General features: G+C 42.9%; 2 protein-coding genes across 2 annotated transcripts in view; one reads left to right on the forward strand and one right to left on the reverse strand.

Moving 5' to 3' along the window:
- The window catches only part of LOC105690004 (broad-complex core protein), a 76,667-nt gene extending 63,049 nt beyond the window's left edge, over window positions 1-13,618 (reverse strand). Inside the window, exon 1 of the mRNA XM_048654161.1 lies at window positions 11,088-13,618. The gene's annotated coding sequence lies outside the window, so the exon portion shown is untranslated. The remainder of the gene's footprint in view (window positions 1-11,087) is intronic.
- An 829-nt stretch (window positions 13,619-14,447) lies between these two features.
- Window positions 14,448-15,703, forward strand: part of LOC105689996 — a 48,363-nt gene continuing 47,107 nt past the window's right edge. Inside the window, exons 1-2 of the mRNA XM_048654178.1 lie at window positions 14,448-14,485; window positions 14,875-14,930. The gene's annotated coding sequence lies outside the window, so the exon portion shown is untranslated. The remainder of the gene's footprint in view (window positions 14,486-14,874; window positions 14,931-15,703) is intronic.

The following is a 15,703-nucleotide window of genomic DNA, read 5'->3' on the forward strand; positions in this document are numbered from 1 at the left end:
CGTTTACTTTTTTCTTTCTCTCCTCTTCCCGGTGCTGGTGGTGGTGGTTTTTTTTTTTTTTTATTCATCCCGCACTTTTTCCCTCCCCCCCCCTCGATCCCTCCCTCTTTTACCCCTAACTCTCTTTGACTTTCTTTATCCGGCCCTCCGGGCGAAGCGCGATAGAAAATAGCATATCCCGTAGGCTAATGAGAGCGATCTGCCCCCTCCAGTTTCGAGGTTTGCTTCGCGCTTTTCCCCCACTATGACAGAGAGGGAACCGGAGGAGGCGAGATTCGCCCCTCAAAAAATCATTACGCCCTTCTGCGGGCTGCGCATGAACGGGATTTTAATTCGCTACTAGAAAAGCAATATATAAATAGCATAGACATCGCAGCCGCGAAGACCTGATCGCAAGACGCAGGACCACCACCCCATTCCTTGCCGCGACCCGCGGAGTCCCGTATTCCTTAACCCTCCTACCCCCCTCGCCCCCCCCCCCTCCCGTCACGATCCGCGACTCCCTTGCACATCCCCATTCCCCCCTTTCGCCCGCTCCAAGGGGTTCCTTTGTAATATTTATTGATTGGATTCGCTACGAATGATATCGGCTCTCCTCTTATTCCTTAGGAACCTTTGCACAAACTATACCGGCGTATAGATGTATAACACAGTGGCAATATTGAACGAAATTTTTCTATTTATTTATTATCGTCTCAACGGCAGAACCAGCTGTTAATATAATATTATGCATAGCTCCCTGGTATGATGTCAATTTTGCTATATAAATATATATACATTCACATATATATACAAATGTTATTCTACGTAGATTGCACGTATATGCGTGCGACGAATTAAACTCGTCGAGCTTTTTTTCCTTCAATTTTTTATTCAATTTTCTGCTTATTTAATTCCTCATGCGTTGCATGATCCGATAAAATACAACCAAATTCAATATTTAATTAATAACAATATTTGCTGCATGCACGAACATATCAAAATATCAAATGCAGAGTTTCTGATATAAAGAAAGAAAAAAAAAAAAGAAAAAAAAAAATTTTCCTTCCGTTCCTTCTTCTTTTTGTCGAACTTACAATGGAGCTAATTATACACACTCTCGCGTATACGCGAACGTATCGTGTGTATGTGTGTGCGTTATAGACGATTGCTAGGATATGCGTCAACGTAAATATGGTAGACGAATTACGAGGGGCCTTGAAAATTAACTAAAGAGACAGCGATGGCTTTATAAGCAACTAATAAACGTGTCTACGTTATATCCCGATAAAAAAGCGAAGAAAACTTTTCGTCTACACATGCATCGCCGCATAGCGTGAAACATCGTTCGTCGTGAATCATCCTTGCTGCTGCTGCATATCGATGGAGGGGAGGTGGTAAAAAAAAAAAAAAAACCAGCTGAATTTCACGCGGCCAGATACAAACACCCTTGTACATGTGCGCTGTACTGTACGCACACGTGCAGATAGATGAAAAAAGGATAAAAGGAGAAATAAACTCCACCTCCTCTTTCTCCATTCATCGGGAGGAAAGTGTTGACGCGGAATTGATAATGCGACAAAAGTAACGATGAGGGAAAAACCGCGCGTACCGTCTCGATATTTCTTCGATACCACAGGGCGTAGAAAATTCGAAAACTAACGATCATCGACGAAAATGAGCTGAACGAGTCCGCGAAATCGGAAGCACCAAAAAAAAGGAATTTCCACATTTCGCTATCTTCGCGTAGGAAGATAGATATATATATATATATATAACGGAATAAGTTGCGTGTGCGTAAACAAGAAAAAGCAAATTGTTAATAAAGAGAAGAAGAAAAAAAAAAAAAAGGAAAAAACCGAGGGAAGAAACGACCGACGACAAAATAAGTAAGAGTGAGAAAGAAGTGTTGTCGGGGAATGCACAAGGTTGCATCGTACGTTTCATTTGCAATCGCGTGTGCGTGTGTGAAACGCGATAGATGCGTAACGCGTCGTACACACGCGCGCACGTGAGAATTGAAGTACGCGAGAGAGGAAAGAAAAAAAAATTTTTCCACATTGTAGAATTGAGAGAATCGTCGGGCGAAATGGGCATCCGTGAAACGGTACGGGTGTATCGCTGCGGTACCGCGAGTTTTTCAAACTTCCAGTTGCATCGCTGCAACGAACGCTTTGCTGAAGCCGTGCGGAGATGATGACGCAAGGGTCACGGACGTCCCTGACCAGATCCGATTGTCCTTGAAATTTGAACGGGTAATGATCGCGAGTATACATGGGAATCGTTCGCCTCTGTGTTTACACACACAAACACGCACACGCACACGGGCGTGTATTGTTGTGATAATTTTCGGTGCAGCGAACGTGTATCTTCGCACATATGTATAAAGCGGCGTGTGTATGCATATATGCACGTGCACATTCGGTGGTAGGTACCGGATTGAAAAATTTTTAGACGACGCACTTCTTTTGATCAAAACAATCTTTGGTCGACGATGCAATTAGGATGTTTTCTATGTCGTTGGCGGTCTCGCTGCCGTTTCGGTATATGAGTCAAACACGTCCTTGAATGCAAATAAAACGGAGTTGCGCGCTCGTACGCAGCGGTCAGAAGAAGATGAGAATCGAGAAAGTGAAATTTCAAAGGAAGGAAAAAAACGGGACGCGAAGTTTTCTATTCCATCCGATTCCCTTCGCCTCAGTTTGCGGATTTTTTAATCCATCCGGTCCATATCGCCGAAAAGGGAGACGCGGAAGGGAGGGGCGGGGGCGGGGGGTTAAAAATTATGTGAAAAATGTAAATGGAAATGCGAAATGAGAATGACAAAACGTTGAAGAGTAGAAATTCGCGATATGAAAAACGAAAGGAAAGTAGAAAGAAAGCAAAGGTGAAGAGAAAGAAAAAAAAAACCATACGGATAAAAAGTAAGAGCGGAAAAATTGTTGCCGGCAAAAAGAGAGAAAAAGGTGTGTGCGTATACCTGTAAGCTCGCGGTTTGGTGGGCATCACTCCTGGGTTCAAGGCTACCCCCCTTAACGGAACGACGGGCTCTACGAATTTTCCCCCCTACTACCCCACCGTGGTTTATACCGCCTTCCGGTTACCCCCCCCGGGTTACGCACGCCGCGTCCCTCCTACCCCGCGGTGTACGCGTATTTCTGTACACGTATTACACGTACATATCCGCGCAAAATTTTCGTCTCTCTTTTCCACCCCGCGTGCTCCCGCGGCGGATATACCCCCTCTCTACGGGATTCATCTATGACGTATACACCGCGGATACGCGTCCCTCTCCTCTCCTCTCATCTCTTTCTCGCTTTCCGCCGATATCTCGCTTCCCGACGACCCCGACAACCCCTCCCCCCCGACCTCGCCACCCCCCCCCTATACAGCTCGCGACACCGGAGCACGGCGTGCCGTTTCGTAACCAACCCCTTTTCTGCATTCTCCTCTCTTTTCCTCCGGTTCCATCCCCCCGTACTCGCTACGCCGCCCTCCTCTCTTCACCCCCGTGGAATCGCCGCCCGCCTTTTTCCTCTTCCTCTTCCTCTTCCTTTTCCTCTTCCTACTCCTGCTACGCTCGATCCTCCTCTCGCGTTTCCCTACGTCGCGCGTCGGCGGGACCGCAGAAGTACCCCTACTTCTGCACGCCAACCAGTGGCCCGCACGTGTTTATCATATTCGCGTTTGCATTAAAATGAAACCCGGTACACTCGCACACGCGTATACACCTGCGTATACGTACGTTGTAGGTAGGTAGGCGTATTGTACGGTACTACGGGTAGCGTCGTGTATATGGGTACGCGTACACGTATACCGTAATACGGGACTCTGAATCGATAAAAATGTTACTTTCTCGAGGTGGTCTAGCCGGGGGTGCCTCGACGGAGGTCCTTCGCTATACGTGTACACGCCTGAGGAAGCGCGTGTATTTCCAGGTTTTTGGGGGGGGTGCAGAAAACGGCGAAACTGTACAACTGTATCATTATACAATCCCGTACGCTCGCATACATCTATAATTGATCCGCGAATCGGACGTGGCGTTTGTACGATATTCGGCGATTTGTAGACGGAACGGAACGGGAAAAAAAAAAAAAAGCAGAGGGAAGAGAAACGTGAGGAGGTTTTTTCACTCGTCGCGTGACTACTTTTTGGTTAGAGAATAGTGAGGAAACGCTACGCGACGCTTCTACGGATCTACGATTATATACCTCACTCATTGTACGTGCGTATTTATGTATTACCTGCGGAGATACAACGGTGGGTATAAACGGTTGTACAATAATTTTGCCGAAAAGAGGGTTCGCTTCGTCCGAGGTATACGTTACATACGCCATACATCGCGGAATATTTATACTGCAGTTAAATAGGGAGGGATCGCGATGCCTCGCTTCCTCGTTAATTCGTCATTTATTCATACGTCATTCTTACTTTTACCTCTTTTGTACTTTTTTCTCCCACATCGACGTTTCATTATTCTCGCGTATCGAATAATTTCGTTTCACGTTACGAGTCTCATCTATTATTTTTTCCATGTTTTTCGAAACGCGGTAAAAATAGATAAATCAAATAAATAAACGAAACCGAATAATTCATCTCGAGAGTAACGCTAATTTTTTTCGGTCGGAGTTAAAAATGTACGCAGTACGTAGCGTGCACACGAGGTTGGGTGTATCGTAAAACCGCAATCTGCAGTGCACCGCTACGTATATATATATGTATACATATACATATACATATATATATATATACCAGCGGTTTGTTTCTACGCGCGATTTTTAGACCCTCCCATCGCACGCACACTCACCCACACATTACCATTCGCTCACTTATTTTCCGATGCTTTTTTTCGGCTACACACACCGCACCGCGTATTTATTTCTACGCGTTAAAAAAAGTTTCGCGTTGTAATTCCTCCTACTCCTCACGATCTCTCTCACGTCCTCCGAAACGCGGTACACACAGATGTACATACAATAATGCAATAATAACTCCGGGCTCTTGACGAGCAATTTTCTACGATGCGTTTTGTTGAATAAATCTCCTCGTTTTTTTTTTTTTTTTCTTTTCGCTACGCCGAACCGCGCGTCCTTCCTTGTAGGACGTACACGTAACGTAGCGCAGCGACCGAATTAACGTTGCAAATATGTAAAATTGTGCGATTTTTTTCTTTTTTCTCCGCGCAACGATAGCGCGAAAAATTCAACGGCACACCGACCGACAGCGGCCAATAAAGCCTCCTTTTTTTCCCTGCCCACGTCGCACGACCCCTAAACTCCCCCCGCCCCGCGGGTGGTGTGCAGCGTGTCCCGGTGCAGCAACGGGATCAACGGAGGCGGCGCAGCTAGAATAATTGCGGCGTGTTATATAGCCGGGCTCTAGCTAAAATAAGAATTTTTACGAAACTGCATTTTAAAGCGGGACCTGGTAAATTTCCAGCGAAACTTATTCGCCGATATAGAACCGCGAGCGGCGAGACGGTAGCCGCGACTCCGAATTTTTTCTCTGAGTCTCTTTTCGAGCTTCGTCTACTCGAAAGGCTACGTAAGCGGGGATGGGAAATTTTTTGACGGAGATGGCCGATCTGCGATGAAATCGTAGGAAAGAAAGAAATTATCGCTCGTGTACGGTAGTTTGCGATTAACGTATATCGTGATAAGCCGAACACGTTGCACGTGTATAGGTAGGAGTAACTGGATATGGAAATCTGTTGACGAACGAAATAATGCAAATTCATTGCCGCGGAATCGAGCTATGCGCGTTACCGTACGTTACAACGTGTGTTTATCTTACATGGAAATGTATAATTACACTTAAAGACACGGGGTGTGCGGACGCGGCGAAAAGAAGAAGAAGAAGAAAAAAAAACGAAAAAGGAAATAGAAAAATTATCGCATACGTGCATATTTATTTATACGCGTGTATACGTGTGTCTGTGTGTATATATATATATATATATATATATATACCCACTCCCGATGTTCGCGTAAATAACGTAAATCGAAAGTTTATTATCACTAAAATTGAGACCATGGTGCGGATGTTTTTTTCACCTCCCCTCCCTCCGGCGACTCGCAGCATCCTTTTTTTCTTCCAGAGCCCCGCACCCCGTCACTCTTTATTTTCACCGTGTGCACAGCGCACGGATTTTAACACGCACGCACGCACGCCACAAACACCGAGGAACGATCTAAAAAAAGAATCTTCGCGTATTTTTATAGCATGAATACGAATAACACATGTATCCGCCTGTAATACGATTTGATTTTTTTTCTTTTTTTTTCTTTTTGTCGTTTTTTTTCTCCACTCGAACCGAAATCAATTTTATCGAAGGCATTTTTTACCGCGCGGCAGTATACCGCGAGAGGGCGAAGAATGCTTTCTTACGATTAGAAGAATGAAAAATTTTTTCGAATCAATCTCATCGAGGAAATTGACTCGAAGGGCGGAAATTCTATTGTAATTAGATTTTCTATATGTATGTAAACCAGCGTATAACGAAGGTCGGATCTATGATACCGTTGTTACAAAGGAATAACCACCATTACGTGACAAGATGTCTACCGGCTTACAGGTATACGCGTGTAATCACGTAAGGGTGGCTATCCTTTATTCACGGAAATACACCCAACCGACGAACGCACGATTTGCAGCGAGTCTCTCGAAAGCCAGCGACGCCGGTCGAAACAAATCCTACCGAAGCACGTGGAAATTTGTCTTCCATTGATTGCGATAATCAGGACAATCGGGAGAAAATTTTTGTCCAACCTCGGCCAACGGAAAACCCCAAGGGAGAAACAGTTTTTCATTTCCACCTATCGACGAAGAATCTTTTCGAAAAAATGTCGAAACATAAAAAATGGGATATTAACGAGCTGGAGACCTCTGGCCGGCGATCGGTAAACGGCTCGCACACATGTACCGCGCGGCGATGGCATCATATATTCGAGTCGAAAAAACGAGTGAAAATAAAATTAAAAAAAAAGAAAAGAATATAAAAAAAAAAAAAAAGGGGGGACCGGGCTACCAACATCGGCTACTGCATCGCGACGCCCCCCGCCGCTCGTACCCGCGCCCCGTCTCTCCTCCTCGTGCGCCTGCATTCGCAAACATTCGGTGGCCGTTGACCTCATGGGGCCAACCCGCCAACTGCCAAACAACCAACTCCGAGCTAGCTTAACTTCTGGCCGCTATTCTTCTCGACGTAGTCGTCGTCGTCGTCGTAACCGACGCTAACATACGAAACATCGTTCTCTCTTTTGTACCTTACGTACCTCCTACAGGTATACAGAGGACACGTGTACACGCCACCTAATCGCCTGTGGTGGCCCCGAAAAAAAAAAAAAAAAACGGAACTCCGACGCGTACGATAAGTGGACGAATTCTCCAAGACGAGATTGAGGATTTTCCGTCTCCAGAGAAAAAGAGAGAGAGAGAGAAAGAAAGAAAAAAAAAACAAACGGAGCTATGCAAATATGCGTGATCAAAATTTGACCCGAGTTCGTCCGGTGTGAGTAGCGATGATTTTTTTTTTTTTTTTTGGTTCCTCTCGCTCCCCGCGAAATCGGAGCCCGGGTGTAGTAGGTTGAAAGTACATATCGGTATAGCTGAGAGCTAGAAATATTTTTTCGCCGCGAAGAAGGAGATCCTGAAATACATTTCTTTCCGTTTAACATCCGTTTCTTTTTCGATGGTTTTTTTTTTTTTTCCCCCATTCTTTTTTACACTCGCGACGCTGCCCGATGCTCGATTCCGCTCTGTCGCTACCGACGCGTGGGTTAAACTTTTGAAAAAATTTGCTCGGAAACCGATACGGGGATATCGTAGAGTAGAAAACGAGGAGAAAAAAATTATCCGAAAAATACTTTGGGACCTGAAGTCGGGATTTTTTGGTTTCTAATTTTTCACGCCCCCAAAGAATCGAATGTTCAAGAGAACACTTGCTTACTTTCGTTTTTTCTTTCCTTTCGTCGTCGTCATTAAGAAAAAATCAAATCGTTTTCAAATCTTCGCTCCCGGTTCAGGTTCCTCGGCGTCTGACCGGTAGCGGGGACACACTACTGTCGTACCTGCATCGTAAGACGCTTCGTCTGATTTTGATCTTTGATCTTTGTTTTTTTTTTGCTCTCTTTTCATTTCGAGTTTAAAGTAATTCGAACGTAGAAAGTCTTTTCAAAAATTGTATCTTTCTTTTCTCTTCGCATTTATATTCGGATTTAGTGATCGAGAAGAATGAAATTCCTCACGGTGTTTAACTAGCGTCGAATCGACGCGATAAAAAAAAATCGAACAGCTGGAAGGAACAATAGTTGGCCGTTCGGTCGACGATAATAATGTCAACCTAAAAAAGAAACCGAAATAAACGGCGTCGCGTTGAAAATGGGTCATTGGCATATAATTTTATAATTACGATGCAGACAGCGAATAGACGGTGCACCAGGCGAGTGCATGCCCTCCTCGCACTGTGCGGCATAGGGTACGTGTATGTATACCACTCGTACACATGCACTGCAATAACATATGTAAGTACGTACGTATGTACGTAAATGCATATAATGTACGTACGTATGTATACATATATATATATAGCCGAAAATTACGTCACTGCAGCGATGCACGCGCTGTGCACCGCACCGAACGGTAGCCGAAGGAGCTTCGGCTACGGCCCCGTCATTTATGGCTCATCGGTGATGCGGTTGCATATTTTATTCGTGCAGTGAGGGTCACCCGCACACTATAAAGGCGATATATATATATATATATATATTTATACGAGTCTCTAATTTATACTTGCAGGAATGTTATGCCTGTATCTATAGCGTTGCGACGCGCGATACCGCAGAATAATCGACGACAAAGGAGGATCGTCAGGACTATTTTATTTCCTTCTATTTTACCCTATGCAGCGGGACAAAGTCTATCGACGACTCGTCGAACTCGATTGGTTTCGCAATTTTTCCCACTGAACACGGAAAACGTGCGTTAAATTGATCGTCTGGTATACAGAGAAAATCGCTGACGTTTCAATTTCGTCTCGAGTCTTAATTCTCGTAAATTTTCGGTAGGAAGTCGACAAACCAGATGGACCTTGATCGATGGCACGCTGCAGTCGGTTTGTAATTTGCATAATAAAAGATTTCTCGTCAAGGTGACGGGAAAAAAAAAAGGTAAAATAAAAAAAAAAGAAAAAAAAAAAACCACCGATTTCGGGACCATCCCACTTCGCGCGGAGAGAATCAAAAACTGGTAAAACCTTTGGTGAAATTTTATTCCTGATTTGAAACTCTCGAATTCGGGTCGGATGGAACGCTGTCGATGTATTTTACGCAATGTTTGATAAATAATAACCGTTCATCCGAAAAGTTAATCTAATAGATGAAGTTTAATTCGATAATTATATACACGATCTGAGCGTGTGAAATTCGACGATAACGTCATAGCAAAAAAATGCGATATGTACATACATATATATATATATATTTTATAATCTAGTTACTATGCGTCTAATCTAATCTGTACAACATACAGTAATTTGAATGATATATATATATATATACACACCTCAACATTAGTGTACAACGTATCTATTTTATATAAATTTTTATTTCACACATGAACACACAGTGTGGGATATTATATACTCCGAATCCGCGGGGACGCAATCTCCTCCTTTATATACGACGATGATGTTTACGTAATCGTTTATATTCACCGAGTGTCGACGACGAGATCGCCCAGCTCTATTATATATACATATATATATAAAACGGATAGTCGAATAGAAAAAAAATTAATCAATAAACGAACCAAGAAAAGAAAAAAAAAAGGCTCACGTTTTCGGAGTTCCTCTCCCGAGTTCTAACGCGCGTCGGTCGAGCCCACCGTGTAATCCTGGCGAAACGCGACGGGAACAAAAATGAAAAATAAAAAAAAAAAAAAAAAAACAGAAAAGTGAGGCGTATCAAACCGGCGGACGGCATAGTCGAATTGCAGAGAGAGGGAAATCCGCAGAGAAACCGCTCAACGTCGTAATAGCTGCAGATATAGTGGCGAGTGATGAGTGGAGCGAGCCTTGTGAGCGTTGAGGAAGGAAGGCGTTACAAAAAGGCGCGCGTAACAGCGACATTCACCTTGTCTAGCGATCGTCTAGCGATCGTCTAGCCCGTACGGGTCTCTACTACTAGCGCTGGTGCCCCCCCCCACCCCCTCTACCTCTCGGTGCGTTGGCCATCTGTCCGTCTCTCTGCCGTCTATTTCTCCTTCTCCGTCCGCCCTGACTGCCTTTCGCTTTACGCCGTTTCTACTTACTACTACAACCAAGCCGGGGCCGGAGCAACCGGCACTATTACTACTAAAAAACTACTACGTAGACTGCACTACCGCTACGCTACGTACGTACGTATATATCCGCCACCTAACAAACTCGCCTTCTTCAACGCTTTTGTATTAAAATATTCCCCCGTTTACTTACGCTCCTTATATCCACGTCCACGGCCGATACACCACTACCGTTTTTTCTTTTTTCTTTTTTTTTTTTCAATCACTCGTGAGTATTAACCGTGCGATACGATTGAGGAGGAAATTAAAAAAGGATAAGAAAAAGGACAGATTCTCGCCGCAAGGATAACGAACGAACGATTCTTATCCTCGTTTGTCGTCGAGAGTTATCCTTGGTTGTTTTTTTTTTGTGCGCGAAGGAACGAGAAATGTTTTTTTTTCTTTATTCCTTGGAGGAACTAGATCGGTATTTGGGAGGTTTTTTTTCGCCCCCTTTTTTATGGGTCGAATAACGTGCAACTCGAATAATTATATATACGTGCAGACGAGTTTATCGTGACCGAAAGTCGCGTTAGGAGTGTTTCGCGTCTCCGCGAAGCAACGTCGTTCGCGACGACGTTAAATTCGCATTCTTACAAAAGTCTCGAAGGCCACGCGGGTTATAACGTATGAATATATATCCATAGTCCAAGTATATCGGTGTACGTACACTTGTACGTACGCAAGTTTTTTTTTTCTTTCTTCTCATTTTCGTTCGTTTTTTTCATTCAGTTTTTTAAATCACATCGTTGTTATTGTAATAATAATTATTATTTTTTTCTCAAACGTACCTTGCTCTCCTAGCTGCAGACTTCGAGAAATCCTCCTAGCGAACTACAAATTGTGTCCTTGCAACGCGGTACCAGCTTCTCTAGCTTCTCTTCTTCTTGTTTGCGGATAAAACTTTGTTTTCTTTCTTTGTCCTTAAGCAAAAATTTCCTTATTTCTTCGATTATTTAATCCGGCTCGATATTTTTCCTTCTTTCTCTTCTTTAGTTTTACTGATTTTTTTTTTTTTTCTCGTTTCTTTCCTCTACGACAATTCCTCGCACAAGATGAATTTATTCATAATCAGTGCCCCGTTATCTTTATTATTTTTACTATCGTTACTATTACCAGATAAGTAATTCATGGGTGTAGTAGTCGGTCCTCGATGTTCCAATGCAACGATGTAACTCCAGGGAAATAGAAGATTCGGCACACTTTGTCATTTGTTGTTAAAAATTGTTAATTTATTTATTTATTTTTTTTGTTTTGCTATCTTCAAAATCCTAGACGTATTATAACTACGATCTAGGCATCACTTGTGCAGCATCTGCGGCGGTCTAACCACTACTCGAGATTCCGGTTGTCCGCCCATGGCCAAACTTTACTTGCTTTTTTAATTTTGTTTAGTTTTTATTATCGTTTGAATCCGTTTTTTTTTTTCCTATTTTTTGTCGCTTTTTTCGTTTCGCGTTTTACAGAGAAAACGTGGAGTGTGCCAAATTTGAAAAAAAAACAAAAAACAAAAAACAGAAATACGAAAGGAAAGTGGAAAAAAATCTCCAACCGTTCCTTGCGACGAAGTTTTGTTTGAAAATCTTTTACGAATAATCTATTTTACTTTTTATCATCAGTGTGCACATTAGATCCGTTTTCATATGCGTTTCGATTTTATTCTTCTTATTTTTACTTCACTCAGTTTATCGTTGAATTGTGTCTTTGATATTTTTTCTGGTTTATTTTTTCCTTCCTTCTTTTATCAGCCAACTTTGCAACACCGTGCAACTTCATGTGCAGTTATGAAAGATCATCGATGCAGTTATTGTAATTAGATTTGTTTCGTTTTTCTTGTTTTTGCTCAACCGACGATCGTTCCAGCATCACAGTTTCCGCTCCGTTTCGTATCTCCAACTCTTTCTCTCCCTTTATCTCTTCTTCTTTCTCCTTTTTTTTTTTTTCTTTTTCGCGTCTATCTCGCTCCCCGCTGCACAGTTACAACGTGGAAATCTTTCTTCTAGTCTTATTATTCTTCCGCACAACTCTCCGCTCTTCCACTTCCTCGTCCTTGGATACTGTTATTTTCGCGTAACGTTTTTTCACCTACCGATTCATATCTCTCGTTTATTTTATTTCATTACTCTGCCTCGATATTGTATTAACATTTGATTATCTCTTACTCTGTTTTTATATTTATTTAAAAACTTTTTTTTCTTTTTCTTCTCGAACAATTATTATTTTTAATTATAGTATAAAGTAACCGAACGACGAAACAAATTCGATGACGTTAACGAAGATAACATTAATAATGATAATAATGATAATATATTAATTATAACAACAATAATGAACGGTTATTCGTCAACGGATTGAAATGAAACCGGCAATTTTTGTGTACACGTACGTTAGATACATACATGTACGTAATACGGTATGACTTTGGCACAGATGTGACGTGCTGCAGAAAATACATATATATGTTTAAACACATGTATATATGTACGTATTATATAGCAAGTTTATACATGTGCAGTAAAGCGCTACGCGCAAGTCCGGAATTAAACGTGTTCGTTGTTTGATTTATATTTGTTGTTGGGAAAATATTTTTCTTATTTCAGTCGTAGCGTATGGTGTACTTAATTTTTATTAACTCGCAAGTAAAATTATTATTTATTTATTTATTTATTTATTTGATTAAAATTTTATAGATATGTTTAATAACGTTTAAAAAAAAGTTGTTTGTTCAATTTTTCTTTTTATACAGCTGTCGATCGATTTTTGATGATTTTTTGATTTTTTCATACGTTGAATTACATTCGTTCTTGATCGTAGAGTATTTTATATTTTTTAAACGCGTGTTCACGGGGTCCATATATATAATACATATGCGTATATAGGATGTATATACAACGTGTATATAGATATATGTATTTATATATACATATATATATGTATGCGTTAATGTTTAGATTAAATCGATAAAAATGCGTGGGTAAATTGTTGAAGAAAACTTTGAATGAACGTTAGTTCTTAGCGCCGATATTTTTCGATGACACCAGCCAACCTTGTGGCTCAGCTTGGACACGGCGGGACTACCTAGTCGTAGAATGATTGGGAACGCAACTGGGCAAATCGTTGGGTCCGCGCGCGGGTTGGCCTGCCAAAGCAGCAGCGGCAGAAACAAGCCAGCAAAGCAGGCAAGCAAGCAGCAGCAGCAGCGGCAGCGGCAGCGGCAGCAGGAACAGCAGCAGCAGCGGCGGCAGCGGCAAAACGCGCCTCTCCCATGCAGTTTTTAGTTTTCGCCTGTGTTGGTGAGCCGGGCAAAAGTATAGTTACCGAAATGGTAACCCTGTGGAACCACTTTTTATTGAGTGTCGCAAAATTCATAGGAACCTCTAAAAGAGAGGGGACTTTAACGCTGCGGCAAGGGGGATAGCGCGGGGAGTTCACGGGAGTAACGGAGGGGATTCAGGGGAGTTTCGACGTACCCCTTCCTCCGTTTTACTCCTCGCTACCATCCCTCCCCCGGAAAACGCCGAACCGCGAGGGCTTGGCCCCCTCCCCCCCCCCCTCCCCCCCGCCCCGTCCTTCTTCCTCTGCCTCCCTCCGTTATCCCGTTCTCGCCGGTCCTCCGCGCGCCAATTCTTTCTCTCCTCCTACCCCAACCACCCATCCCCATCGACGTCCTCCTCCTCCTCCTCCTCTTCTTCTTCTTCTTCTGCTTCTGATTCCGCTGCTGCTTCTTCTTCTTCTTCTTCTTACGACGCTTCCTCCTCCCCCGCCCCGACATCCTATGCCGTACTACTCGCCGCTATACTACTACTGCAACTACTACTACTCCTTTATCGCCAAACTCTTCCCTCCCTCCCCCTTTGGAAATTTTTTCGCTCCTTCCCACCCACCCCCGAAATTCTCGCTCTTCCTCGCTCCCTCCTTATTTTTCTCTTTCTCTCACACGTCGGCCCACCCTCTGCGTGCGAGTATAGCGTCCCACTCGCCTCACTCTCTTTCTATGGATCAAACTCACTCTCCTCCTCCCCCACTCGTCGTTCCTCTTACTCCTGCTTTTTACGCCCCCTCCCTCCCTCCCCCCCCGCCCCTCCCCCTCCGCCCGTAGGACGGGCATTTAGCCTGTGCATAGCCAAAACTTACGTACAGTTAGCTGCGCATCAAATAGTCCCAACAATTTTTACTTCTGCTGCCTCCGGTTGGTGATTCTCGTATTCTCCTCTCGCCGCTGCTACTCCGCTGCAGCGGTGGCTCTCCTTGTTTTCTGTTTTCTGACCATTTTTTTTTTTTTTATTCTCATTTTATTCTAGTTCATTCTATTTCATTCCATTTTTTTTTTTTTTTGTTGTTTTTATCCTTCTACGTCGCATACCGCTCCCAACAACGACGACGACGACGACGACGACGATGGTATAGACAACCGACTCGATTCATCCGCGTGATTTGAAACGGACAGGTTTTCGTTATACACTCAATGGTACAAGAAATTTTGTCCATTTTATTTATCAAAAATAATAGAAAAAAAAAAGAAAGAACCTCACTCCCTGTTTTTCGTCTAAAGGAATTTTATCAATTTTTATGTTTTAGAATTCTGGAAGCTCGCTATTTTATATTATCTTTGCAGACTCGGTCAAACGCACGCTGTGAGTCAAACGATTATTATTTTTATTTCTTCTATTATTATTATTAGTAGTAGTGGGCTTTTTTTCCTCGTATGACCCGTGCCTGTTGGACACTTCCTGTCGCAATTTCCAGGATACACGATACCGAATTAGAACTAAAACGAGCTAGGAGAGCGCGAGAAAAAAGTAAAAGAAAATATGTTCACTAGCTGATAATGTGATAAGGAAATTCATCCGCACCGAGATATGAAATCAAAATTGGGAGAGACGCTCAGTTTCCGGGTGTTCGATTTGGGTTCTTTGCAAAATATGCCAAAAATGCGGCGACGTAATTTTCGAATAGATAACCGAGCGAAGACGAGCCTCGCCTGTTTGCGTTTCGCTCATCTACTTTCGTTTTATTATTTTTTTTGGTATTTTTCTCCTTCGTTTCCTTTTGTTTTTCGCAAATTCGGCCTTCACCTCTCCCGTGCAGTCGCATCGCGGCATCGCGCTATTAAGGTTACGTGGGCGTCCAAACTGACTCATCTCATGTGCTGCGGATCCCTATAGCGCGCGTCAACATCCAAACGTACTTCGAACACGGAGAGACACGCGCAAATAGATTCAAGGCCATCGACCATGTTGAATGGAAAGATAAAGAAATTGAAGAGATTAAAAACTAAAGGCGTAGATAAGTTGATTTAAAAATTCGTCAATTTTTTCGTTTCCATCGAATACAGTGTTTAAATGTGTAATAAGAAATTCGGGATCGAGAAAAACAAATCGGGGAAAAGTAAAAGGGAAGGGAAGAT

The sequence above is a fragment of the Athalia rosae genome, chromosome 4, assembly GCF_917208135.1.
Source record: "Athalia rosae chromosome 4, iyAthRosa1.1, whole genome shotgun sequence".
Lineage (NCBI taxonomy): Eukaryota > Metazoa > Arthropoda > Insecta > Hymenoptera > Athaliidae > Athalia > Athalia rosae.